This window comes from Lissotriton vulgaris, chromosome 1_1, assembly GCF_964263255.1.
Source record: "Lissotriton vulgaris chromosome 1_1, aLisVul1.2, whole genome shotgun sequence".
Taxonomy (NCBI): Eukaryota; Metazoa; Chordata; class Amphibia; order Caudata; family Salamandridae; genus Lissotriton; species Lissotriton vulgaris.
The window spans coordinates 128,331,007-128,358,973 of record NC_141685.1 but is presented as its reverse complement, the minus strand read 5'-3'; the positions used below and the strand labels follow the sequence as shown (position 1 = coordinate 128,358,973).

The following is a 27,967-nucleotide window of genomic DNA, read 5'->3' as shown; positions in this document are numbered from 1 at the left end:
CAACATAATCAAGGGCCTCAGAAAATTTTTTGACTACCTCCCACTGGCCGCCCGCCGTACGGTTGCAATCGCTCTCATAACATCGAGAATCGATTACTGCAACAGTTTGTACATAGGAGCAGCTAAATCTACCCTGCACAAACTGCAAATGATTCAAAATGCGGCGGCCCGGCTTGTCTTAAGATGGCCTAGGAGATCATCCGCATCAGCTGCTCTGAATGCGTTGCACTGGCTCCCCATCCAAAAACGGATACTATTCAAAGTCCTTCTGATCACATACAGAGGCTTTCATAAATGCGGACCCAAATATCTGTCAACCAAATTTCACAGATACCTCCCAAATAGGGAACTTAGATCAGCCACTGCTAATCTAATGACCATACCCAAGTTTCGACTGACCACCAAGGGTGGCAAATCCCTAGCAGTCCTAGGCGCCAAGGCCTGGAATGCCCTTCCAGCTAAACTTAGAGCATCACCATCAGAAAAAATCTATAAAAAACTTCTAAAAACATGGATTTACGGATTATCTGATGTAAAATGTAAGACTCTAATCTAAGGACATCTACAGCTCAGCTACCATCCCCAAATATTTCATCTTTGCAGTGAAATCAGCAGCGCCAAGATGCTCCATGGAGTGTATGTGCGCTATACAAAAACCAACAAACATCAAACATCAAACTAGGTTTGTCCCTGAAACATTTGTCGCATTCAATGCAGTGATAAGGTTTTTCCCCAGTGTGGGTTCTTATATGCTGAGTGAGATTGCATTTTGCATTGTAATATTTCTGGCATTCAGAGCACTGATAAGGTTTTTCCCCGGTGTGGGTTCTTGTATGCCGTTTGAGGCTGTTTTTGTCAATGAAACATTTCTGGCATTCAGAGCACTGATAAGGTTTTTCCCCAGTGTGGAATCTCAAATGTGCAGTTAGAAATGATTTAAGTTTGAAATATTTTGAGCATTCAGAGCACTGTTAAGGGTTTTCCACAGAGTGGGTTAATGCATGTCGATATAGACTCCGTTTAATACTAAACCTTTTCTGGCACTCAGAGCACTGATAAGGTTTTTCCCCAGTGTGGATTCTCATATGCTCAGTGAGATAAGATTTACTGCTGAAACTTTTTTGGCACTCTGAACACTGAGAGAGGTTTTTCCCAGTGTGCATTCTCTCAAATTCAGTGAGATGAGATTGATGGCTGAATCTTTTTTGGCACAGGTAACTTATTTCCCCAACTTGGGTTATTTTGCTTTGATTGAGGTGGGTTTGAACACTGAATTTGTTCTCACAGCACGTGTTTTTATAAGGTGTATTACTAGCGTTACATTTAGTTTTCTCTTGCTTATATGCCACGGTACGAGTGAACCCGATTTTAGAGTCGGGCTTGTTTAGATAATGTTCAGTATTTATCTCTAAAAGAAATTGTGTGTAATCTTCTTAACACTTTAATTGAGCAAAATATGTCTAGAAGCAGCCCTGTAACACCTGTCGAAATGTTTCTAGCAGATAATAGTCTTTTGGTTATAGCCTCTCCGGTAGCAACTTATTTTGTGACTGAAGTATTTCTCAAAACTATTCTTATAGTGCAGTGATAAGGTGTTAGTCTGATATTTAATGATTAAACTGAGAAGTACCTTTTTACACTGACCTAATGGCAGTAAGTGAGAACATTAGAACATGCACAGTACTATTGTGGCTCACCAGTCGCAGAACATCAGTTAATTTTACCCTTTCTATGTTTGGTGTAAGGTGTAGTTCTGAAGACGAGGATTTATTTACATTAGCTATAGCGCAACGATGCTCATTTAATCAGTTTTTACATATCACTCCTGCACAACAGATAATGTTGAGGCGATTTACATAGAATTACAGAACAGTACACATTAAAAAAGAAACAATCTGAGATAGTCATGAAAACAATAAAGTGGTGGATTTTTAAGGTTTTCGCCAGAGCAGAGTGGGTCGAGGTGTTATATCCCCAGGCAGATAGTCTCAAACTTGTGTAACTGGGTAAAAATGGTTGTTGAACAGAGGCGATTTTCCAATCTTTTGGTTGTTAACGTGTCAGCTTCGGAGTCTTCTTTCAGAGTCTTTTCTTTGATGGTTTACAGAAGAAACTTTTTGTTACATCTTTCTTTTATGCAGTGTGTGCTTCCTCTCTGAAATAACATGATGCTTTAGATGAACGTTATTCTGTCATGCTGAGGTAGTTTGTCTTTCTGATAATATTGCAGATGAGGATGCTGTGATTGGTCTTTCTGGGATTATTTCTGATGCTGTGTGCACAGATATGGCTTTGCTCTGTGTTAATGAAATGCTAAATTAGAGATTTCACTTACAGATATAGTACTTTCCTCAGCTCCCACTTCCTCGCAACACCTAGATTCTGGAAATTGTTTAAACTTAGAATGCTGGATGTCCTTCAGTTTTTCAAAATAATCCTTCTTATGGCACTAACATTCAGTTGCCTGGTGCTAAATCTTGCTTTCTTCGTCCGTGATTTCAATCACCTATAGTATTAAAATTAAATAGTTAATGCATAATACATGTAAATTTCCACAAAAATAATTTACAAGCAGAGTGTAGAATGGTAGCCTGAGAGTACTTGGATGTAGGAGTGACGATTTGTAGAACTTCCAACATTTTATTAAGCTCACAAAGGATACATGTACCCTATGGACTTGTAACATAGAATCCCAAAGGCAGATATTAAAGTCATATGGACTGGCACCAAACAGATATTTAAAAAAGAATACTATTAATTTATTTTTAATGTAGATTTTTGAGATGGGAATTTCCCTCCCACGGAAAACAGGTGTTTTCCCCTGCCCTGAGTTACCACCTACTTGTATCTGGTACCGTGACTTTTGAGTTCTGGCCTCTGCCGCATGCAAATCTATAGTGTGTTGCAAGGACTATGCCTAGACCTATCCCTCAACTATGGTCCCGAGTATGAATCAAGGGCAATGAAATTAAGGCATACTTTCATGTGTCAGATAGTTACTAACTGGTACTATACGCCGGAGCGCGTGAATCGCTTTGACCCTCGATGTAGCGATCTGTTGTTGGAGGGAGTGCGGGGAGAAAGGAACATTGGAACACATCCTCTGGAGTTGCACCCACATACAGCCATACTGGTCCCAAGTACTGGATGAAATAGATCTTCACTTAGAAACTCGGCTCCCTCGCTTTCCCTCCTATATCCTCCTGGGCCTGCCTAACCCATTGATGAATCCACTTAAATCCCGAAGGGGACGACTAATAGTGATTGCCATAGGGGCGGCCTTGCAGAACATCTTCATTCCCTGGCGCACCGCCCAAATCCCTACACTCTCCGGCTGGCTTCAACGGCTTTGGATGATACTTGGTATGGAGAAATTCACACTCACACTGGCTGGTAGGGGGTTGAGTTCCCTGAGTTGTGGTGACCCTTCTTGACCCTCCTGGTGTCCGAATTTCGAGAGTTGACATGCCCCAGATATCTTCTACTACTGCGTCTCCCAGACACGCAGACTCCTAGTGACAGTTCCATGAAAATTCATACAAGACGACGCTGATCAGGGCGTAGCCTTCCCCTTTATCCCTTCCAATTTTACGTTTTTCGGTGGACAAGGGGCGGGTGGGGGGTTAGCTTGGGAAATTCTTTATTTGTTCTTCTCTTGTTGATTCTGTCGACCCGCTCCATGCTTCTTGCCTGTGGTAATGTTAAAAATTGCGACCTTGTGGTCTCCTTTGCATTCTGTCGTGGGAGCTGAGGGTCCTGTTTTTCTTCTGTCTAAAAATTAATAAAGATTTAAACCATAAATATTTGGGCGTGTTTATTACAAGGGAGCCACAGACAGGAACATACTCCAGAAATTAGACCGGCTTCGCTGGGATGCCCCATACTTGCAGGCGCTCCCGCTCTCCTTACTGGGCCGAGTTGCCCTATTTAAAGTGAATACCCTCCAGGGTCTCCTGTACATCGTGCAAAAAACATCCTTTAAGATCCCACCAGATATTTACTTTCAAAAGGTAGACGGAGAACTTTGGCTCCTGTTGTGGGATGGTTGCACTTCGTGCTTAGTAAGGTATAGAGGGGAGATTAAGGTGGACTGGCTGTCCGGAGCATTCTCAAGTATAACTGGGTCACGCAGCTGGTGGCAGTCAACAACTGGGTTTTTGCGGACCGCGAGGATCCTGCTTACCGGGTAGATCAATTGGCCATGGGCAAGAGAGGTTACCTCACCCCGGTGCTGTATTGAGGAAAGTATGAGTGCACCATATCTACTCATACCCAAACAGTGGTAAGGGTGTGGAGAGAGGCTACCAAGTGTTTAGGCTGAGGAGGTAAGCTGACTGAAATTACTCCACTGTATGATGGTGATCTCTTAAGTGCAGTGGGAGGATTGCAGGGCTTCACAAAATGGGGATTGGTTAGCTTAGAGCGGCCGGGCGATGTGTGGAGGGGACAGGCACTTGTGTCCTTCACGATCCTACAACTAAAGTATAAATTAGGTGACTAAAAACGGTTCTTACATTTGCAGGTGGGTCACGCTCTGCAAGGTCACATCTGGGAAGGGGGAAGTTGCCTGATGCATCCCTACTGGAGGACCAGCTGCTAACTAATCCACTGACCGAAAAAGCAATCTCAACCATCTATAGGAAGTTGATCTACAATTCTCTGGATCCCTTGGGGATGTTTCAGGCAGCCATTCACCAACTTTGTGTTTTTCAACAACAAGCTTCCAAAGCTGGAGTTTGTTTTTAAAAACCAATAACTAATCACTCTCACACCCTTGGAACTTTCTCCCTGATTAATTTTCTCCCAGGAAGTGGGATTCATTTAAAAAGAAATTCTCACCACGACTGCCAGGTATTCCCTGTTGGTCCTGAATAAGAGAAAAATACATTAGACAGCCTGATCTAGAGAGGAAGGGCTGTCCGATCTACTTTCAGGCAGACCATCCGTTTGTTGGACGGGATACTCCACCACGCTTGTGAAGGAGTACCCTGCTCACCAAACTCTAAATCAAGACCTTTATCTCGTCTGTGCTATGCATGTATCTATAGTTCTGCTTCATTATGTCCATCAGTCTTTGTATTATTGAGGCTTGTGTGTTTAGTACAGCGTAATCTTACGGTGTGTGTGTGGGTTTATTTGAACCCTGCGGTTTAATTTGCACTTGTTGTTTATGCAGTGTTATGTGGTGTTGTCACACCCTTGTAATTATAAAAAGTATGTGACAGGCGACCAGGAGCCTCTTGCCTGTGACTTCTGAGGAAGTAATGGTGCACAGTTAACAGTAGCAACATTGCAAAGTGTCAAGAGCTACGAGGCCTCTGGGTTGTTTGCGCTTTATAAAACCCGATTAATAATATTAATAAGAGCCTGATTTAGAGTTTGCTGGCCGGGTTACTGGCCGGGTTACTCAGACACAAACGTGACGGATATCCCGGCCACCATATTACAAGCACCACTGAATATAATATATGGGAGCCTCATTTCTTTCTTTCATACTTTCTATTCCCTTGTTTTTATTATCTTTATTTTACTCTTTTTTCTCTTTCTTATTGCTTTGTCTGTTTCTCTCTATTCCTGTTTTATCTTTCATTCATTTCTTAGGTTAAGAGTGCTTAGCCTCCTAAAGCATTTTTTTCATTTGCATTTCTTCTTTCCTGTCATGGGGGATGACTGCACAGATATCCTCAGAAGTAGGATCTTTTGAATTCTGCAAGAACCTATTTACTAATGGCCCTAGTTCAAGGTGTCATTTAGAAGTTAAACATATGTTTCTGATGTGAGGTAGGGTGGGTATGTGTGAGAATGTGTGAGAGAGAGAGAGACAGACAGAGAGAGTGTGTGTGTCTGTGTCTGTCTGTCTATGTCTGAGTGTGTGTGAGTACTTGAGCGTGGGGAGCCGGCTCTCACTATACTATACCAAAAAGAGGTTTAGTGTGCAGAGAGTCCAGCGGATCCCCAGAGGTTTTACAGAGGCTAAAGCAAATAATAATAATGCTCTTTTGTGGTAGTGTGGGGGAGCAGTTAGACATATGTGAGGGTAGTTTTAAGCATTTGTTGTACACACAGGTGCAATAAATGACACACACTGTTGTACACACAGTGGCAATAAATGACACACACTCATTGAATAAATCTGAGACCAATTTAAGAATGATACTTGGTTAGATTTATTTTGCGGAACCACAGAATTTCATCTAGAGTAAATACGTTTTGCAATAGAAATACTGTTTAATATAAAAAGTGGACAATTAGTGCAATTTTCAGACTTTGCAATGTTAACCTATGGGGTGAAGAAAACATTAAACATATGTATAGGCAACATCTACTTACAAGACCATTCTTCAGAAGTTAAGGTTCGTATTGTACACGGTTCAGTTCAGAACCAACAGTGCACCACCAGCGGCACGTGGGCGCCCGGGTGCAGGTGCAAGTTCAAGGTTGGAAACCAAATACAGACTAAGGGGGACTGGGGCAATCGGACAGAGGCTGTTTACAGGTAAGTAACAGCGGCTTGGGGGAACTAGGTGGTCAGGAACTGAAGTTCATGGACTGGGGATGCCACCTAAAAACTAGATTGAAGGGTGTTACAAGGGAGTGACAGGTAGTGTCCAATGGGCCCTTTGCCTGGGTGTCTAGGTCCTCTAACATGCCCACCTTCTGTGAGAGGAGGACACAGTCCTAGCCCTAACTGAACAAGTCCCACCATCTTCAAGATGGTGGGCACTGAAAAGTGTACTTGACCTAGCTTCCAGCACCCGAGGGGTGTAGTTGGCAGAGGGGGGCTCATCTCCTATTCTATCTAAGGTTTCCGGCCTGTCCGGCCGCCAAAAAGGGGGTGAGGCGCGACGGAGGCCCGCTCCTTCGAACTGGAGAGGCTGGGGTCGCATTAAAAACGGGGCAAGACCTTTGAAGCTTCCCACCACGGATGGCTCTTCCTGTCCAGGGAAGACGTGAACACCTCCACCGAGCAAAGGCATTGTTCTCAGCCTCAGAGTGCGCAGGCACTCTCCCCTGAGGTCAGAACACACTCTGGTGGTAGCAGTCTGGCTCGGGCCAGTCAATGACCACACTAACGATTGGTAGGTTTCAGGGGACCCCTCTAAGGGGCCCTATGTGTGCAATTTATAGTAAAATCGACACTGGAATCAGCGCAAGTTTATTATGTTGAGATGCTTGGAGCCAAACATCACATATTTCAGTGAGGCCATCATGGAGCTGGCGAACTCATAATGACGAGCGTCCAGCCTATGTACTTACTATGACTTCCCTGGTCACTCACAATATCCAGGAATCGACTAGGATATTGCGGGGCATCAGGGGCATTTCATGCAGATATGCCCTCGCAGGGGGGAGAGAATGTGGTGCAGCAGCCAGAGCTACTGACTCGGGAACTGGCGATCCGGGTTCAAGTCTCTGCTTCAGCACAACATCCTGTGATTCTGGGAAAATCACTTTATCACCCCGTGACCATAGACAGCGCCTGTAAACCCTCACAGGTGATGAGCCGCACAATATAAACCTGCGAACTTTAACTCACTGCCTGAGATATGGGTAAGACACCCCTCCAGCAGTGTTCATGGGTATGGCACACAGGTTGGCTCTTCAGTTTTGTCTGCACCAAGACACTCAGGCTGCTGTGGCAGTGTGCATGTGCTAGGTGAGGGACCCCTTAGGGTGGCATAATTTGTGCTGCAGCCCTTAGGGACCCTCTTTAACCACACGGCACTTGGTACCAGGGGTGCCTTTTACTTGGAACGTATATGTGAGCTAAAGGGGTGCCAATTGTGGAAATGACGGGAACAGTTCAGGGAATGAGATCTCGCACAAGGGACCTGGTTGGCAGGGGACTCTGTGCACTTCCAGTCGAACCCACAATATTTTCCAGGCAACAAGTGGGGCTAACAATGTCCAAAAGAGGCACGTGTATTCATGACACCCTCCCCCCACAAATGAAAGAGGATTAAACTAACCTTCCACTACAGAGTCTTCATCGTCCTTTTGGTGGACAATGTGAGTAATGCAGGGATACAGGGCCTTAAGTGGCTTACGTCTTTCCAAGAGGATCGCACTCAAGCTGTTCACTGTGCCCTATTCTCTACCTCTAAAGTCAAACTGACTTGTGGGGTGCCGCAGGGCTCCTCCCTGTCACCGCACCTTTTCAATCTGTATCTGTATCCTCTAATTCAAACCTTAGGCTAAAGAAAGGTATGCACTTTCAACTACGCTGACGATCGTCAACTGATCTTGTAAATCGACAAGTCTGCAGCCTCCGTTAGTAACTTTCAAACTACCATGTGACATATTGGTTGTTGGATGAACAGTAACCACCTGCATTTAGACCAGACAACACTGAAATGATCCTAATTGGTGGGCCCTGGAACTCAAATTTTTGGCCGACTGAGTTGGAAAACCCACCCCTACCATCTAGATCAACTAAAAGACTTGGCATCACAATCGCTGCGATCTGTCTATGAAATCCCAGATTGTGACGGTGGTCTCTAACTGCTTTTATCCGCTCTGGAAGATCAGGAAGATGAACATAAGTTACTTACCTGTAAACTGTGGTTCTCCTGTATTGGTATCTTTCATAGACTCACATGCTTGAATCTCCGTCGCTGAAGTGGGAGTCCCACGGTACATAGAATAAATAGCAATATAGCAATAGCATAGCGAAAGCATAGCTAAAAGAGCAATAGGAAGTATTGTAACATAGAAGTTAACAGGAAAAAACTTGTCACTTTAATAACTTGTCCAAGTCCTTAGATATGGTCCAAACTCCAGCCAATAAGGCGACAGCACCCTCTGGAACCTTCACATCAGAGGCTCAGGCTCTACGATTTTTGAGCAAAAGTGTGGCATAAGAGCCAAGGAGAAGAGGGGAGCTTCTGAGGGAAGGTAGGTGGGTCACATGTGAATCTATGAAAGATACCAATACTGGACAACCACAGTTTTCAGGTAAGTAACTTATGTTCTTCTCCAGTATTGGCGTGTCTTTCATAGATTCACATGCTTGAATCAGAGTAGATAGCAGTAATTCGAGAACTGTGCATAGTAAACCAAAAGTAAATCGTAAACGGAGTACGAGAGAATACATATACATATATTACAGTATAGCAGTAAACATGGGCACATCTGCAAAAGCAGACATATAGACATACATACAATGTGTGCAGGAGGAGGTAAGAAACAGAGGCTCACCTTACTTAAAAAGATTACGTAGCACCGCTTGCCCCACAGCAGTGTCAGCATTGTTGGCAGCTGCCAGACAGCAGTGCTTGGTCGCAGCTCTGCAAATCTGATGAAGAGGCACACCAGCAAAGAGAGAAGTAGAAGAGGAGACTGCTCAAGTAGAGTGCGCTTTAATCGTTGCATGAAGTGTCTTGCCTGCTTGCTGATTCCAAAAGGAAATTGCTCTAGATATCCAACGTGCAATAGTCTGTTTAGCAACTGGAGGTTCTTTACGCATCCTGCCGTAGGCTATGAAGAGCTGATCAGTTTTACGAATACTGGTTGTTCTTTGCTAATAAAATGTCAAACATCTCTTAACATCTAGAGAATGTAAAGTCTTTTCTGCTGGCAACTGTGGATTAGGGGAAAATTCTTTAAGATGACAGGCTCATTCATGTGGAAATCAGATGGAACTTTAGGAATTAAGGCCGGATTAATGCGGAGCACCACAGCGTCTTTGGTGAATTGAAGAAAAGGTTGTTTGATAGAAAAAGCTTGTATCTCGCTGACTCGAAGTAAGAGCTAAAAGCAGCAATGTCTTCCAGGAGATGAATTTAAGATCAGCCCTACGAATGGGTTCAAATGGGGACTTCATGAGTTGTGCCAACACAATGTTCAGATGCCAAGGAGGAGGCGGGCGTCGAATTGGAGGGAACATCTGAAATAAGCCTTTGAAAAAATGTTGAATAATTCATGAAGAATAAAGAGAATTGGAGCCATCCTGCCGGAATCTGGAAATTGCAGCCAGAAAAACCTTCAGGGTTGAGTGAGAGAGGCTGATATTGCTAATTGTAAGAAAAAAGGCAGAAGCTGCTCTGGCGTAGAGTGAACAGGGTGAACATTTTGTTAGACCTGGCACCTTGGCGTGAGTCTCCCTTCCACTTTTTGCTGATGTGCCTCCGATGTTTTGCTGGTTTTCCGATACTCAGGGCACTGCGCCACGGCTGATCCGTGCCGCAGTGCAAGTGCTCCCTACTGTAAATTGTATATACGATTGGTATCCATGATTGGTGCATTGGATTTACTGTTAGTCCCTAGTAAAGCGCACAAGAGAGTGCCGGGGCTTGTAGATGCCAATACTGCTGGTGGGCCTGCAGCGCTGGTTGCGCCACCCACCGAAGCAGCCGTAAAGATGTGTCTGGGAACTGCGACCGCAGAACCCGCGTGCGGTCTCGTACTGTCACGCTAGCTGGGCAAGTGTCCCCACTTGCCAGCACCGACCCTTCCCTTGACTACATATTAGTCACCCCTATGGTAGGCCTGCGGGCAGGGTGCGTTGTAGGTGCAAGGTAGGACAAGCCCTGATGTGCGTGGCATGTCCTAGTAGTGACTTACAACAAAGACCGTATTTCACTACTGAAGGCTACCTGCTCCATTAGGCCAGACTGAGCTGCGAGGGTTATTACACCCTATAATCCCCGCAGGCTCAAGGAGCATGGTAGTGAGTCATGTTTAGTATGCCTGAACTCAGGATAATGAGATATTTCTTGTAGTCAAGTTTATTTCAGTATCCTGGGTTTGCAAATGCTACTTTTAGAAAGTTAGCATTTGCTTGCTTAACAATTTCAGCCGCCTCTGCTGGTGTGTATCTGACTGTCTGGGATGTGTGAGTGACAGGGCTGGAGGGATGACGGGTGGTGAATGCGCAGATTACACCTTAGTGGGAGGTAGGAGTGCCTCTTGACTCGAGCTGTCACTGTGCTCGACCTCCACAATGCTGGCTCCACCCTCCTGGGGAGCGGCGGATGACTCTGCCGGCACCTGGCCCAGGAAGGGCGAAGCCCCCATCAACAAGGTACTCTGGCCACTCCTGTCCGGACAATGCTGGCTCCACCTCCTGTGGGGCGTCTGATGCGCCTGCCCCTCACACTGAAAGCAGAAGCCGGAGTACACCCGCGGGGGTACTCCAGAACTGAGAGTGGCTATGCAAAGGCCCCCCTGGCCTGCGAGAACAAAAGAATTGGCCTATAAAAGACGGAGCCCTGCTCCTTGAAAATTAGATCCGGTTTGGGCCACAGAAAGACTCTGCCCTACGAGAAGGACCGTGAGAGACAAGGAAGGGTGCTGACTCTTGCCTGTGTCTGGTGCCTTGCTGCTGAAGGAGAGGAAGACAATAAGACTACGAAAAGACTTTTGTGCTACTTGTGCCAAACTCTGCAAAGAGATCTCCAAGGGCTTGCAACTGAACTTGCCCCCTGACCAGCGTCCCAGGACCAGTGGACGCTACCCCCTTGGAAGAAAGCGACTGCGGGTGCTGACCATCGCCGCGGCACTGACGGAGGAATCTCCTCTAAGGCATCAACGACCTCCCGACCACCGTGACCGGGGCCCAAAGCAACAGCGGAAGCAAAGTGAGGACCAGCCGCCACTGGCCCGAACACCGTGACCGCAACTGCACCGGGAGCCCGAGAGCAAAGCGAAGGAGGACCCGTCCGGTCCGAGCTATTGAGGTGACTGCATAGCGAGCAGTCACTCACCTGCAAGGACGGACAGTTGCCCTACGAGAATCCGCAAGGTCGGTAAGCCTGCCCGACAGCCCAGCTGTGAGCCCACAGCTGCACCGACATTTGGCTGGGTACGTCCTGCACTTGGGGACCGTACTGCCACTTGTCACCACCGCACAGCCGCCGCCTCCAGGGTCGGAGCGGACGACGAGGAAAGGACCCTGCCGCCACAGAACACCGCTGCCCCGGACGACCAGTGACCTGCTCGGCCGAACAGCCGCAACGATCAGCGACCCCGGGAAGGCAACGCGACGTGGGACAGATCCCTTGGAAGCCGCCGGCTCCACGAGAACATTGAGTAACACCGGCCTACGGGCCTCAAGAGAACTTCCATAAGAACTGTGGTAACCCGAATTGCGTAACTTGCAACCGTCTTCATAAAGTTATTGACTGTATTCACAAGCCTGCTTAAAATCTATATAAAGATATATATTTTTACAAGAATACAGTCTGGTCTCGTTGTGTGGTGGGTTGGTTGTAAAGGTGTACTGTTGCAAGTGTTTAACCCTATGTGCCCCAAAGATTAGCCTACGACTGCTTAAGCCACACTACCTAGAGGGTAAGCAGAGGTTGTCTGGAAGGTAACCCTCAGCCCTGACGAGGAAGAGAGAGTCCCTGCTTGTCGCTAGTGTTGCACTGCGCCAACTAGAGCCTCCCCCTTCCTACATTGGACGCAGCGGTGAGGATTTCGAATTTACACTTGCGATAGTTATACCTGAGCTTCTGACCACTACACAAGGATTACGGTACAGTTACTAAACCACAGACTTTGCTTTTTGAAAGAAGATTCCGAGTGCAGAAACCATGCCTGGCACAAAGAGCCTGGATGAAGCGGAGTCCACGACCTCCGAGGTGTTGGAGATAGAATGGGACGCCGCAAAGCTGGACAAATACTCAAAGATGGAGCTGAAGTTTTTCTGTAGGAAACTAAAGGTTCCGCACGCTGGTTGCAAAAACAAGCCGGAGCTCTACAAGGCCCTGAAAGCCTGGGTGGAGTCCAGAAAGACCCCGGAAGAGCAAGACGTCCTCGCCGAGCAGAATACGACGGAGGAGCAGAATGCGCTTGGGGATCTGATCGATCTGGAAAGGCAAGACAGCGAGCACAGCTTGGGTAAAGGCCTGTCGCCAGAGGAGCTGGCGGACAGGAAGGAAACCCGGAATCACGAAAGAAAGTTGGCAGAATTGAAAATCCAGCTGGAGCTGGAAACCAAAAGAATGGCGCTGGAAGAGCGAAAGCATCAGATGGATTATGAAATCAAGATGAGGGAGATAAGTCTCAAGGAGAGAGACTTGGATCGGCCTCCCTCTGGTGGCAGCACATCGCCAGTGCAGGTAGAGTCAAGAGTGCACATCCCGAAGGACGTAGTTAAGGAGTTCTTTAAGGGGGATGACATAGGACAGTGGTTTAGGGCATACGAGGTAGCCATGACCTCCCACCGGGTCCCTGACAAGGATTGGGGAGCGGGGTTGTGGGGAAGGTTCCTTAGCGAAGGGAGAGATACCTTGCTAGATTTGCCCGTTGAGAATCAGAGATCCTATGCCCACATGAAAGAAGCTTTATTAAACAGGTACGGGCTTACCCCTGAAATGTATAGACAGAAGTTTAGGGGATGTACTAAGCGGCCTGGGAATACGTATGTGGAGTATGTGACTTACTTTTGCAGAGCACTGGATGGTTGGGTGAAAGGTAACAAAGTGAATGATTTTCAAGGTCTCTTTGATTTAATTGCATGGGAGCACTTGTCTGATCACTGTTTTCCTGAGTTACGCCAACACCTGATCGATAGCAAGCTGTCCAACCCGAGGAAGCTTGCTGAGGAGGCGGACCGCTGGCTCAGCACCAGGGTCCACAAGGGTCCCGTGGGAGATTCCGCCAAGAGTGGGCAGGGTCCCCAGCAGAAGAGTGGGGGGGACAAAGGGGGAAAACAGAAAGGGTTCCAAAAAGGCCCCCAAAGTAGTCCCCAAGGGAATCCGCAGCAGGGTTCTCAGCCTCCCCAACCCCCGAAGCAGAATGGGGCCCCGACAGGTAAACCTGTTCCAAAGGGGCCCTTCAATTGTTTCAAATGTGGCAAGCCTGGGCACATATCCAGTGACCCCAAGTGTCGCCTATTTGGAAAACCTGCACCCACTGGTGCTCCGCCCCGACAAGTGACTAGCGTTCTCCTGGGAGAAGAAATGATGGTCCCGGGGGGTGGAGATCCCGTTCACATGACCCTGGTCTCGCTAGGAGACAGTGAGATGATCCCGACGAACTACCTGCCCTCTAACACTAAGAAATATGGGCAGGTGGTGATCATCAATGGTAAGGAAGCTGAGGCTCTTAGAGACACAGGAGCCAGTGTGACTGCAGTGAGGCAGCACCTGGTGTCTCAAGAGCAGGTTGTACCCCATGCCTACTGTAGGGTTATCAACGCTGATAATTCTGAGAGTCAGTGTCCGATGGCTCAAGTTCCCTTCGAGTGGGGGGGGTCTCTGGTACTATGCAGGTCTGTGTGAGAAAAACCATGCCTGTTGACTGTTTGCTAGGGAACGACTTGGAGCACTCCCCTTGGGAAAAGGTGGAGAAAGCGACTCACCTGCGGATGGTGGGTCTGCCTGACTGGGCGTGCGTGACCACCCGGTCGATGGCAGCCAGTAAGGGTGATCGAGAGGTCCTGGGGCCTGATGGAGAGGCCCAGGAACCGGCTTTAGGGAGAAGGCGCAGGGGGCGCGGGAAACCGGCCCCTGAAGTTCCTACGGTCCAGGAGGAGGCAGACCTTGAGGGGGATGCCCTGGAGCCTACAGGGGAACAGATCGCCGAACTGGGGGACCTGCCTGAGCTGACCCATTGGCAGCAAGAAGGAGGACCCTCCAGGGAGGAATTCTGCAGGGAGCAGAAAGAATGCCCTTCTCTCGTGGGTATGCGGCAGCAGGCTGCAGACCAGGCCAATGGTGTTCAGGCCAAAACACATTACGTGTACTGGGAGAACGACCTCCTGTATTCGGAGCCTAAGGCTGCTGAACCTGGGTCAGCCCGTGTGCTGGTGGTACCCCAGAAATTCAGAGCCTTCCTACTGGGTCTGGCTCATGATGTGCCTTTAGCAGGACATTTGGGGATGGACAAGACCTATGACAGGCTTGTCACCCACTTCTACTGGCCCCAAATGCATAAAAGCTCAGACGCTTATTGCAGAACCTGTCCGACTTGCCAGGCAAGTGGGAAGACGGGAGGGAAGAACAAGGCTCCCCTCCAACCCTTCCCTGTGGTCGGTACGCCATTCCAGCGAGTGGGTATTGACATCGTTGGGCCTCTGGACCCCAAGACAGCCATGGGCAACAGGTTCATCCTGGTCTTGGTGGACCATGCCACCCGGTACCCTGAAGCCATCCCTCTGAGGACAGTGACGGCTCCCGTGGTGGGGCGTGCACTGATGGGAATTTTCTCACGAGTAGGATTCCCTCTAGAGGTGGTGAGCGACAGGGGGACCAATTTCATATCGAAATATATGAAGTCCCTTTGGCAGGAGTGTGGCGTAACGTACAAGTTCACCACACCCTACCATCCCCAAGGTAACGGGTTGGTTGAAAGATTCAACCGAACCCTCAAAGGCATGATAATGGGCCTGGAAGGTCCGATGAGGCGTAAGTGGGACGTCCTCTTGCCATGCCTGCTGTTTGCATATCGCGAGGTACCACAGAAGTCCCTAGGGTTCAGCCCCTTTGAACTGCTGTACGGTCACCCCATGAGAGGACCACTGAGTTTGGTAAAGGAAGGCTGGGAGCAATCTCCCAGGAAACCTCCCCAGAATGTATATAGCTACATGCTGGCCTTCAGAAACCAGACCAGACGCTTCAGACAACTTGCCGCGGCAAATCTGGAAGCGAGCCAGGAAGAAATGAAGCGGTGGTACGATCAGAATGCCACTCTGGTCGAGCTTCAGCCTGGACAGGAGGTGTATGTCTTGGCCCCAGTGGAGCCCTGTGCCCTTCAAGATAAGTGGACAGGACCATTTGAGGTTGTGGAGCGCAAGAGCCCCGTGACATACTTGGTGGACATGAAGACGCCCAGGAACCCTTTGCGGGTCCTACATGTCAACCGCCTCAAGCCCCACTTGCGAAGGTCCGAAGTGGGCATGTTGTTGGCAACCGATGACGGAATGGAGGAGGAGTCGGAGCCTCTTCCTGACCTCTTGGTGGCCTGTGAGAAGGATGGGTCAGTGGATGGAGTTAACCTCTCACCCTCCCTGACCGCCGAACAACAGGAGGACTGCCGCCAGTTGCTGGGACAGTTTCCAGACCTGTTCTCCCTGGTTCCGAGTGTCACAGATTGGTGCGTCCATGATGTGGACACTGGAGACAGCTTACCGGTGAAGCACAAGGCTTACCGGGTAACTGACAGGGTACGGGCCTGCATTAAGGAGGAGGTCTCCAAGATGCTTGCCCTCGGGGTGGTTGAGTCTTCCAGCAGCCCTTGGTCCAGCCCCGTGGTCTTGGTTCCGAAGGCTGCTGCGCCGGGAGCCACACCCGAACTCCGGTTCTGTGTGGACTACAGAGGACTCAATTCAGTCACGAAGACTGACGCGCACCCCATCCCCAGAGCTGACGAGCTCATTGATCGGCTAGGGGCTGCCAGGTTTCTCAGCACGTTTGATTTGACGTCTGGATACTGGCAGATCGCCTTGACCGATGGGGCAAAGGAGAGGTCGGCATTCTCTACACCAGATGGGCATTTCCAGTTCCGGGTTATGCCATTTGGAATGAAGAATGCCCCTGCCACCTTTCAGAGATTGGTCAACCAGGTGTTGGCTGGACTGGACGAGTTCAGTGCCGCCTACCTGGATGACATTGCGGTGTTCAGCGGCACCTGGCCCGAACACCTGCGACACCTCTGGGAAGTGTTGATGGCCCTGCGCAGAGCAGGCCTCACAATCAAGGCAAGCAAGTGCCAGATTGGGCAGGGTTCAGTGGTGTACTTGGGACACCAAGTTGGGAGTGGCAAGGTAGCCCCCTTGCAGCCCAAAATCGAAACCATCCTGGCTTGGGAACCCCCCAAGACCCAGACTGCAGTGAGAGCCTTCCTGGGGCTCACTGGGTATTACAGGAGGTTTGTCAAGGGCTATGGCACGATCGTGACCCCCTTGACAGAGCTGACTTCGAAAAAGCAGCCCAGGAATGTGATTTGGACTGACACCTGTCAGAAGGCTTTCGACACCCTGAAGACTGCCATGTGCACGGCGCCCGTGCTCCTAGCCCCAGATTTCTCCAAGGAGTTCATTGTGCAAACAGACGCTTCAGAGCATGGTGTAGGGGCTGTTCTTTCACAGATGACTGAGGAGGGCTTTGACCAACCCGTAGCCTTCATAAGTCGGAGGTTACTTCCACGGGAAAGTAGGTGGAGTGCAATAGAGCGTGAAGCATTTGCTGTGGTCTGGGCGCTGAAGAAGCTAAGACCCTACTTGTTTGGGTCTCACTTCCGAGTTCAGACAGACCACAGGCCCCTCAGATGGTTGATGCAAATGAGGGGTGAGAACCCGAAACTGTTGAGGTGGTCCATTTCTCTACAGAGTATGGACTTTACGGTGGAACACCGCCCTGGCACCGATCACGCCAACGCTGACGGTCTGTCCAGATTTTTCCGCCTTAGTGATGTGGAACTCCCTGGGGAAGGGTAGGTTCCCCCACATTTCAGCTGGAGGGGACACATGTTAGACCTGGCACCTTGGCGTGAGTCTCCCTTCCACTTTTTGCTGATGTGCCTCCGATGTTTTGCTGGTTTTCCGATACTCAGGGCACTGCGCCACGGCTGATCCGTGCCGCAGTGCAAGTGCTCCCTACTGTAAATTGTATATACGATTGGTATCCATGATTGGTGCATTGGATTTACTGTTAGTCCCTAGTAAAGCGCACAAGAGAGTGCCGGGGCTTGTAGATGCCAATACTGCTGGTGGGCCTGCAGCGCTGGTTGCGCCACCCACCGAAGCAGCCGTAAAGATGTGTCTGGGAACTGCGACCGCAGAACCCGCGTGCGGTCTCGTACTGTCACGCTAGCTGGGCAAGTGTCCCCACTTGCCAGCACCGACCCTTCCCTTGACTACATATTAGTCACCCCTATGGTAGGCCTGCGGGCAGGGTGCGTTGTAGGTGCAAGGTAGGACAAGCCCTGATGTGCGTGGCATGTCCTAGTAGTGACTTACAACAAAGACCGTATTTCACTACTGAAGGCTACCTGCTCCATTAGGCCAGACTGAGCTGCGAGGGTTATTACACCCTATAATCCCCGCAGGCTCAAGGAGCATGGTAGTGAGTCATGTTTAGTATGCCTGAACTCAGGATAATGAGATATTTCTTGTAGTCAAGTTATTTCAGTATCCTGGGTTTGCAAATGCTACTTTTAGAAAGTTAGCATTTGCTTGCTTAACCATTTCAGCCGCCTCTGCTGGTGTGTATCTGACTGTCTGGGATGTGTGAGTGACAGGGCTGGAGGGATGACGGGTGGTGAATGCGCAGATTACACCTTAGTGGGAGGTAGGAGTGCCTCTTGACTCGAGCTGTCACTGTGCTCGACCTCCACAATGCTGGCTCCACCCTCCTGGGGAGCGGCGGATGACTCTGCCGGCACCTGGCCCAGGAAGGGCGAAGCCCCCATCAACAAGGTACTCTGGCCACTCCTGTCCGGACAATGCTGGCTCCACCTCCTGTGGGGCGTCTGATGCGCCTGCCCCTCACACTGAAAGCAGAAGCCGGAGTACACCTGCGGGGGTACTCCAGAACTGAGAGTGGCTATGCAAAGGCCCCCCTGGCCTGCGAGAACAAAAGAATTGGCCTATAAAAGACGGAGCCCTGCTCCTTGAAAATTAGATCCGGTTTGGGCCACAGAAAGACTCTGCCCTACGAGAAGGACCGTGAGAGACAAGGAAGGGTGCTGACTCTTGCCTGTGTCTGGTGCCTTGCTGCTGAAGGAGAGGAAGACAATAAGACTACGAAAAGACTTTTGTGCTACTTGTGCCAAACTCTGCAAAGAGATCTCCAAGGGCTTGCAACTGAACTTGCCCCCTGACCAGCGTCCCAGGACCAGTGAACGCTACCCCCTTGGAAGAAAGCGACTGCGGGTGCTGACCATCGCCGCGGCACTGACGGAGGAATCTCCTCTAAGGCATCAACGACCTCCCGACCACCGTGACCGGGGCCCAAAGCAACAGCGGAAGCAAAGTGAGGACCAGCCGCCGCTGGCCCGAACACCGTGACCGCAACTGCACCGGGAGCCCGAGAGCAAAGCGAAGGAGGACCCGTCCGGTCCGAGCTATCGAGGTGACTGCATAGCGAGCAGTCACTCACCTGCAAGGACGGACAGTTGCCCTACGAGAATCCGCAAGGTCGGTAAGCCTGCCCGACAGCCCAGCTGTGAGCCCACAGCTGCACCGACATTTGGCTGGGTACGTCCTGCACTTGGGGACCGTACTGCCACTTGTCACCACCGCACAGCCGCCGCCTCCAGGGTCGGAGCGGACGACGAGGAAAGGACCCTGCCGCCACAGAACACCGCTGCCCCGGACGACCAGTGACCTGCTCGGCCGAAGAGCCGCAATGATCAGCGACCCCGGGAAGGCAACGCGACGTGGGACAGATCCCTTGGAAGCCGCCGGCTACACAAGAACATTGAGTAACACCGGCCTACGGGCCTCAAGAGAACTTCCATAAGAACTGTGGTAACCCGAATTGCGTAACTTGCAACCGTCTTCATAAAGTTATTGACTGTATTCACAAGCCTGCTTAAAATCTATATAAAGATATATATTTTTACAAGAATACAGTCTGGTCTCGTTGTGTGGTGGGTTGGTTGTAAAGGTGTACTGTTGCAAGTGTTTAACCCTATGTGCCCCAAAGATTAGCCTACGACTGCTTAAGCCACACTACCTAGAGGGTAAGCAGAGGTTGTCTGGAAGGTAACCCTCAGCCCTGACGAGGAAGAGAGAGTCCCTGCTTGTCGCTAGTGTTGCACTGCGCCAACTAGAGCCTCCCCCTTCCTACACATTTATTTTATCATTATTTGTAAAGCGCATCTGACCCCCTACAGGTAACCAGGTGCTGTGATACAGGCGACTAGCTTAGGGCCGAGAGACTGTGTTCCCTGCCAGGAAGGAGTTAGCAGGATGCCAAGGAGCATACTCGAGGGTAGAGCCAGGTTTTTAACCTTTTTCTAAAGTGCAGGATGTTGTCTATTTTTCTCGTATCAAATGGAAGCGTATTCCAAAGGCGGGACGCTGCCGCACTGAAGGCCCTACCTCCTGATTTGACTTTCCTAACTCTAGGCACCCTCACCAGATTAGCCGATGAGGAGCGCAGTGCTCATGGAGGGACATACCATGTCAGTTTCTCCTACAGAGATTTGGGCCTGTGACCATGTGGAGCCTTAAATACTATATATAGTGCCTTAAATCGTATCCTCTGCGAGACTGGCAGCCAGTGTAAATCTGAGAGTGCCCGGGAGGCGGAGGAGCGGCGTGGTTGCACTAGTACCAGTTTGGCCACCATGGTCTGTACTCTCTGCAATCTCTAAATCAGATATTGCGGGGATTCTAGTAACAGGGCATTACAATAGTCCGGCTTACTGAGGATGGTGCTCCGGACTATCAGCGCTCTGTTCTGTTAAGAGAACATCGGAAGGATTTTTCGAAATGCTCACTTCCAGCTGTTTTGTTGACAGTTTTCTAATGTCGATTTGTTGTCAACCATGACTCCCAGATTATGTACCACGCTACTGGGAGCCAATGGAGTAGCAGGGGATGTTGGCCAAAACTCAAGCAGAAGTGTAGGAGGGATTCTACCTACTGCACAGTGTAGAATCTCTGTCTTCTAAGAGTTAAACTGAAGAATTTGGATTTGAAGCTTCACACCAAAGATAGAACCGTTTCCACTTGAGTTTGTAGGTTTTGATAGTGGAGGGTGCTCTAGCGTTAGTGAGGACCTCCCTGCAGTCCAGAGGAATTATCAAATTAGCAAACTCATAGTGCTCAGGCGCCAGTTGGATTCGGATGGCAGATCAGGCCGTGGTTTATAGTAAGAAGATTCGAAATTGGGCGCAGCCAAATTGGATTGCACTCCGACAGAAGGAGGAGCTCCGTAAACCAGAACTGGCGAGGCCATCTGGAGGCTATGAGAAGAATGTAGCAGGGTTATTTCCGCATTTTCCAAAATACCCTTGGGACTAGAGGAATCGGTGGAAAAGGTCTTGCCCCGATATACGCCTGCGCTGCAACACTGTGGGGTCTGATTTCTTACATTAACCATGGCCCAGCGATGCAATACACTCCATCTGGCAACTAGCTGTCGAAGAAATGGTGCATGCCACACAACTAAGTATTGATCTGACAACCAAATGCTGTTTATTAGGCCTCTTTAGATGCCAGAAGGGAGCAAGATAACCTATAAATTTGGTCAGTCGCCTATGGTACTGGCATGACGTAAAAATGCAATCACATCACTGTACCCGCTAATGACTGAACTGATGTGATTTTCTATAATGTAAGCACTACTGCTCTTTCACTGCTCCATGATGTGTCTTATGATGGAACTGTTTCTTTCAATAAAAAGATGTTAAAAAAAAAAATGCAATCACATGGCTGTTCCAGCATGCCCCAACGATTACGCTCTGGCACAGAGATGCGCTCGACTGGGCCCTAGCTGAGGAGACACATATGCACCTTAGCAGAAAGGATGACAAATTTGAGGATACACTAAACACTTGCCGATGCTCATACAGATAACTCCTAGCTCCTGCTTCCCGAGTGACAACAGACACAGACTCTGGTTCTGAAACTGATGAGGCAGAACACTACGACACTGGGGACGAGCAGGGAGGTGTCTCCACATGATAAATATAAGGTACATTCCCAATTAGGGGAATGGGACACTTATTGATCACCTGGAGAATGGGAAAGCAGATTAGTGCAAGTGTAATTATTGATTGCTTCTTGATTAACCTACTTACGTAGAACATATTGGTATGATATGTCTGTGAATACTCTGACTGCCAGGTTGTATGTTGACAAAATTAAAATAAAGTTCTAAAAAAAAAAAAAAAAGCCATTACATTGTGGGTGGTAGAGGGTAGTGAACCGGTAATTCACACCACACTCCTTCGGATTCAAGTAGCCAGACATGAAGTTGGTACCTCTGTATGACACCACCTCCTTAGGGAAGCCCACCCTGGTAAAGATGCTAATGAGGGCCCTAGCCACTGCAGGGGCAGTGGTAGTCCAGAGGGGAAGAGCCTCAGAATACCTGGAGGCATGATCTACTACCAGACCTCACTGAAGGACGTAGAGTCACCACGCCACGGCCCCGGAGTGACGTGGCTCTTCCAGGTGCGTGGGGCTCTACGGGGTTTTGGAAAGGGGCTGAGTATGAGAGGGACGGGAGGGGAGGTTGTGGGGTGAAATGGACCCAGGGAAAAGGAAATAAGTGAGACAGAAAAGAAAGACAAGAGCAGAAATCATCGGCTACTCTTTTTCTTTTGGTTGCTCCAACCTCTAGCCCCTCCCTTCACATTTATGCATAGCTATTATTTATCCCTCATTGACTAAACCATAAAGCAAAAACACTTACCTGAGTCTTTTCCTTCTGTTCGAGGGACGACGGCGGGCCGAGGCACACCTAAGGGACTGAAGTGGAAGACCCTGTGGGACAGAAGAATATAACAGAGACAATCAATCATTGTGATTTCCTGTAATACTAATAAAAAGTGCATACCAAGAAATTATTCAATGCAGTGTGCTCCTTCTTGACCGACTCTTCTACAGCGAGGAGCTACATACTCTCCCTATAGGGAATGGGAGACAGACACACAGACACACACACGGGAAAGCACTGTAGGAAAAAGCTACATACAGTTGTTCTATGCTTGCATATGTCCATTGTTTTAGAAAGATGGTGGAACTATTTATTTTGTTCAATGTGCTTATACTGCTAATTACTTTTATCTGCTTCTATTATCATTGCAGCACATAAATTCTATACAAGAATTACGACGGTTCAATAAATAATGAAAATGCTAATATTATATTATTTTAATTTGAATTCGCACATGAATTACCCCTAAGCAGAAACTACTTTAAGGAGAAATTTAGGATTGGTACGTAGAACCACTCTATCTTTGTGATGTTGAAAGAAAGGCTCTTGTATAGGTAATGCCTGAAGTTCATCAACTCTCCTTAGTGAGGTTATCGTTATGAGGAAAGCAACTGTCCATGATAGGAATTGTAACGGACATTTGCGCATTGGTTCAAAAGGCGGGCCCTTAGCCTTGTAAGGACTATGTTTAAGTTCCACTCTGGAGCAGGGGGAATACTTGGCGGTATAACCCTTTCTAATCCTTCCATGAAGGCTTTAATCACTGGTACTCTGAAGAGAGATAAGTGTTGTCTATTTTGCAAGTGTGCAGCTACGACTCCCAGGTGTAAACAAATGGATGTGTAAGTTAATCTACATTGCTGTAAATGCAACAGTTAAAAAATTATTCCGCACAAACGCATCAAGATAATTGATATTGTTGTTGTTACAATAGGAAACAAAACGTTTACATTTGCTGCATAACATGCTCTAGTAGTAGGCTTTCTAGCTTCCTTGGGAATATTCATACAGTCTGGTTGTATTTGTAAATAACCAAACTCTATGACTTCAGGAGCCAAATCGCTAAGTTGGGTTCTCTGGGAATTGGATGTCCGACTTCCCCATGGATCTGAGTGAGGAGACAAGGTGTGAGATGTAGCTTTTGATGTGGAACCACTGAGAGTTCTAACAGGGTGGTGTGGGGGCTATTAAGATCAATGTGGGGGACGTTTGTCTGAGTTTACGAACAAGTAATGGAATTAGCAGGAGAGGCGGAAAAGCATAAGCAGATATACCTGACCAAATAATCCAAAGGGCATTGCCTTTGGATGCTGGTTGTGTGAACCTAGATGTAAAGTTTGGGTGTTTTGCGTTGTGTACTGTTGCAAACAGATCTATATGTGGAAAAGCCCATTTTTGAAAGTAGGGAAGAAGAACTTCTTAGCTTCTCAGACTGTGTTTGCTAAGCAGGGCTGCAATCTGATGGCCTACCCCAGGGAGGTGTTCTGCTAGGAGACAGATTTGTTGGTGAATCGCCCAATTCCAAATGCTTTGTGCACAGCGTGACAGCTGGAGAGAGGGAGTCCCTCCCTGTTTCTGTAGGTAGTACATTGCTGTGATGTTCTCTGTGCGAACTCAGACAGTCTTGCCTACAAGTTGGGTGAAAAAAGCTTTGAGTGCTAGGAACACTGCTAGAAGTTCCAGGTAGTTGATGTGAAGACGTTTGTATTTGTCCGACCACAGCCCTGTACTGTGTAATATTGAAATGGGCACCCCAACCTGTTAACGATGCGCCTGTTGTGAGTATAGTCTGTGGAATCAGGTCTACGGAAGGCGCCCTTTTGCTAAGTTTTGAAGGTTCAACCACTGCAGAGAGCGATGGGTGCCACTGTCTACCAACACTAGATCGGTTAATAGACCCTGTGATTGATTGCACTTACTCGCTGGACAGTGCTGCAGAGGACACATGTGAAGCCTTGCATGAGGTACGATTGCAACGCAGGATGCCATCATTCCCAGCAGCGCGATACCAAAGGGGATGATGGACGGAGCGATTGAGCAAATCAAACACTCACCCCCAGTCAACTGATCCGGGTTTAATCCATCACCATTCTTTAGCTCACTCCGCCACTCCAGTTCAGACATGGCCATATGCCTGACCCTGTGCCTCATGGGAACAGTCCAGCACGAACTGCCAAGCCATGTCTTCCCTGGACCGGAAACAAGCTTCCGAGGACCAGTTTATGGCATTCCAGCCGTCTTCAGCCCGGCTTGCTTGAATCCAGTGGCAAAGTGAGCAAAGGACTCACGTCTGAGCATACCCTGCCACACTTATAGCGGCCAAAAGCGGTACAAAAGGGGGTGGTGATGGACGGAGCATCTGAATCAATCAAACACTCCCACCCAGTCAAAAGATCTGGGTTTAATCCATCACCGTTCTTTAGCCCACTCTGCCACCCCAGTTCAGACATGGCTATATGCAAATAAGTCTGACCCTGTGCCTCATGGGAACAGTCCAGCCCGAACTGCCAAGCCATGTCTTCCCTGGACCGGAAACAAGCATCCTGGGACCGGGTTCGGATTCATAATCCTCTTCAGCCAGGTTGATGAAGGCTGATAGCCAGAAACCAGACTTCCTCCAGCCCGTAGATACCACGATTCCTGTATCAGGCCTACTCCACGCCCCACTCAGACTGAGATCCTGCGCTCCGTGATCCCAGGAGGACCCCACCCGGGCCCCTTGAAGGGCTGCTGCTTCCTCTCTGCCCCTTCAAGCATCAGCCCCCCGGACAGCCCGCATTTTCAATCACCATCCACTGCAGCCCATCGTTCCAGTTTTGAGCCCGGGACTCCTCATTTGGAGTTCTCCACTCGGTTATCTTTCTACTCCTTTTTGACGCCTCGCTCAGCATTTGGCCAGCGTGTATCCCGACCTTGTTCAACCTTCCCCGGTGCACTGATTTGCTCCCCTGTTACCTGCCGACTTGTGCGCCTTTCCATTTGACCTCCCAGATACCCCCACCAGTATTCTTTTATTGACTTGTGCCCTGATGAACGTGAGACCTCGCTGAGGTCGCACACCGAAACGTACGTCGGCACCGCGAATTTCACCTGGCGATACCTATGTTTACTATTGTATCTCCATATTTTTCCATTGTCATTATTTGTGGAGAAAGGTGTTCCTTACTGTTTATACTTTGTTATTTTGTGCAACATTTATTGTATTTACAAATTCTGATTTGGTTGGACTTTGATCCACTAATGATTTGATACTACACCTTATTCAGTAGGAGTATCTCCATTTATAATCTTTCTTCATTGTACCCTAACTCATAGGTTTTCGCCCCTGTTTGATTAGTTTGAGAATTTTAGTTTCCCTAAATGAGTGGATCTTTGTGAGTCTCTGGACGTCTGTGAATGAATGAGTGAAAATGTTTTATTCTTGTGTGGGGGATCATTAACCGTTTTTGTGTTTAGTTATCAAATGTCTTGCAAATTTATAAATTATCTCTTTATGAATTTTGAATTTTGAATAAAACATACCTATGTACTCAACTTTTTTGTTGCTTTGCTGATCTTCTTTCTCCTGGGAGGGAGACCTTCTATATCAAGTGACTTTATAAGCACTTAATGATTTAATACAGGTGGAGCTTTCTTGTTTTATTGTGATGAAGGCTGATAGCCAGAAACCGGTCCTAGGATGCTTGATTCCGGTCCAGGGAAGACATGGCTTGGCAGTTCGGTCTGGACTGTTCCCATGAGGCACAGGGTCAAGACTGATTTGCATAAGGCTATGTCTGAACTGGGGTGGCTTGGTCAGCAAAATAACGATGGATTAAACCCAGATCTGTGACTGGGGGTGAATCTTTTGCCATTGCGCAACATTCCGTCCATCATCTTGTGTGTTTTGCTGTTCCCTCTATGTGGGAAGGGTATGCCCAGACGAGGGTCCCTTGCTCACAACGCCACTGGAGTCAAGCTATCCTGGCTGATGAAGGCTGATAGCCAGAAACCGGTCCTAGGATGCTTGATTCCGGTCCAGGGAAGACATGGCTTGGCAGTTCGGTCTGGACTGTTCCCATGAGGCACAGGGTCAAGACTGATTTGCATATGGCCATTTCTGAACTGGGGTGGCTTGGTGAGAAAAATAACGATGGATTAAACCCAGATCTGTGACTGGGGGTGAATGTTTTGCCAATGTGCAACATTCCGTCCATCATCTTGTGTGTTTTGCTGTTCCCTCTATGTGGGAAGGGTATGCCCAGACAAAAGTCCCTTGCTCACAACGCCACTGGAGTCAAGCTATCCTGGCTGATGAAGGCTGATAGCCAGAAACCGGTCCTAGGATGCTTGATTCCGGTCCAGGGAAGACATGTTATGTTATGTTATGTTAGAACTGTATTTCTTGAGCGCACGGCTACCCAGATCGGGTGTCCCGGCGCTTTGGCAGAGAGTCCTGAACACAACCAAGAAAAACCCAGCGGCAGAAACACTGTAGGCCCACCGGTTAGGTGGAGAAAAGGAGCGTCTTGAGCTCCTTTCTGAAGGCCAGAAGATTATTAGCCTTGCGGAGTGATAGAGGGAGCTCATTCCACAACCTGGCCGCCATAAACTGGAAAGACCGGCCTCCCATCCGCACGCGTTTGATCACTGGTATCTCCACTTTAGCCAGGTCAGCAGATCTCAAACTCCTCCGGGGAACGTAGAGAACAATCCGCTTCCTGAGGTAAGCTGGGCCAATGCAGTGGAGGGCTTTAAACGCCAACGTGAGGACCTTGAAACTAATTCTGCTGGGGATAGACAGCCAATGCAGCCTGCCGCGCAGTAGAGAGGCACTGGCTCTCCGTGGAAGGCCAAAGATGGCTCTGGCCGCCGAGTTTTGGACAACTTGCAATCTGGATACCAGATATTTAGGCAGACCAGAGAAAAGTGCGTTAGCGTAATCTAAACGCGAACCCACGAGTGCTTGCACGATGTTCTTGCGATATTGAAGGGAAAGCAGTGGGAGAAATTTCCTCACCATCTTCAAGATACCGAAACATTTCCCCGCCAGGCCCGTGATGTGGGGACGAAAAGAAAGACTGTCGTCAAATACCACACCCAGATTTTTTACTTGGGCAGATGGTTTCTCAGGGGGGAACATGTCGGAAGGCCACCACGATTTCCAGCCAGGGTCCTCAGCGCAACCAAAAAAGAGCAACTCGGACTTATCCGAGTTACATTTCAGGTTCTGGTGCTGAAACCATGCAAAAACAGCACTCAGGCAGTCTCTGATTCTGTTGCCATTAAAAACCTCTCCCTTCCTGCAGGTGAACAGGAGCTGGGTGTCGTCAGCGTATGAAATGACCCGGGCTCCAAATGCCTCCGCGACCTTCGCCAAAGGGGCCACATAAATGTTAAAAATGGTGGGGCTCAGGATGGATCCTTGAGGCACCCCCACCTCTAGCGAAGGCATTTCCGCGGAGAACGGAGGAGCCCAGATCACCTGCCGACGGTCGGTTAAGAAGGATTGAAACCAGTCCAACACCGTCCCCCTCAGACCTACCTCCCGGAGTCTTCGGAGGAGGCCGGCGTGTGGGACGGTGTCGAATGCCGCCGACAGGTCCAGCAAGACCAACATGGCTTTTCCCCCAAGATCAAGCGTTTCC

General features: G+C 48.7%; 1 long non-coding RNA gene across 1 annotated transcript in view; it reads right to left on the bottom strand.

Annotated features, from left to right (window-relative positions):
- Positions 1 to 1,781: 1,781 nt before the first annotated feature.
- LOC147737753 (uncharacterized) overlaps positions 1,782 to 27,967 on the bottom strand; it is an 88,518-nt gene continuing 62,332 nt past the window's right edge. The window contains exons 3-4 of the long non-coding RNA XR_015300939.1: positions 22,317 to 22,387; positions 1,782 to 2,506 (exon numbers count right to left, since the gene is read on the bottom strand). This is a non-coding gene — a long non-coding RNA (uncharacterized LOC147737753). The remainder of the gene's footprint in view (positions 2,507 to 22,316; positions 22,388 to 27,967) is intronic.